Genomic DNA, 1,468 nt, shown 5'->3' with positions numbered 1-1,468 from the left:
GGTTGGTAAAACTAAATTTATATAGATGATAAATTATTAATTTTTATTTACTCACAATTATAATATTAAAATTACTATTTTATATTTCACAAAATATGATGCAAATACAACAAATAAACAATATAAAACTGTAATAATACGTCAAAAATAAAATACTATAATATTCTACAATAATTAGTATTCAAATAGACTAATAGATTTATATAACAATTAAAAATAAATATTATCCCAAACAAAATAATTTAAAAAATAAATAAAACAATAATTTTTATTATTATATTATAATTTAAAAAAAAAGGTTGACCCGTATCCTAGTAATATCTTAATTGAGAAACCCAAGAGTTGTATTTTTATCTATATATCATAGCCAATCAACAAAACCTATTGATATTTTATTGTAGAAAGTTTTCTGCTTTATAAATGCATGATCATCACCAACTTTGATCAAAAACATATTATATACTAATGTAATATGATACGGTTTCTAACTAAACTTGCTCTCAAATTTTGATAACTAACATTCTATATACTTGAAATGTATGTATACTAGTTCTTTTAATCGATCTTGTGTATAATTTTGTGTATATTTTTCCAAACAATTGTTGAATTATAGAGACAAACGATATAAAGGAATAATAGATTTACCTTAATACGCTATACTGTATATGAAAAAAACGTTGGCAAAGATCAAACTCAGTAGCAAGTAGACTGGTAATATATATGAAGCCATATATTCTAAACATGATCAAATTTTTATAAATAAAATGGTAAGCGTGTATATATCTTGGATTGAAAAAAAAAATCAATGAATATTGTGTTTGAGTTTGACCATAATTAAGATTCGTAGTTGGGAAAATTGGTGGGAAAGTGTCTTCCTAATATGGATATGGTAAACTTGGCGAGCAAGTCTCTTCTTCTATACTATATTGATGGAGGATTTTAAAGATGTGAATATCAGTTAGGTGCTTGACAAGGTAAATTAGGCTTATATTGCTAATTAACAACAGTCATGTCTCTGCATCTCAATCAGCCTTGGTAAACCTGTGTTGGTTAGATCCTCTCCTCTTCGCTCGAATGGCTTGTCATCTTCCTTGCTGCAAACCCCTCCTTGTAGCATCCTCGGCGTTGTTTCTTGGAATTGGGATTTCGGTCATTTAGGTCAACTCGTGATTATGAATGAGAATGAACATTGATGGAATTATACGAACAAGAAGGTGCCTCTGGAGTTGATGGATAAAAAAAGACGGTTTTGATTGGGTCATCTCATGGCTGGGTAGCTACTTTGAAGGGTAACGGAAGAGTGCGTCTCCAAGACGATCTAAACCCGGTTGCATCGGACACAGATCCGAAACGCATTTTGCTGCCTCCTCTTGTAACTCTCTGCCTCATTGCCAAACTCAAATTGTCACCAACGTGGCAATGTCCTCATCATCTCCTGAGGAAGAGGATTGTGTTGTGGCTGTCAAGT

This window comes from Camelina sativa, chromosome 12 (assembly GCF_000633955.1).
Source record: "Camelina sativa cultivar DH55 chromosome 12, Cs, whole genome shotgun sequence".
Taxonomy (NCBI): domain Eukaryota; kingdom Viridiplantae; phylum Streptophyta; class Magnoliopsida; order Brassicales; family Brassicaceae; genus Camelina; species Camelina sativa.
Note: the sequence above shows the minus strand (reverse complement) of the source record.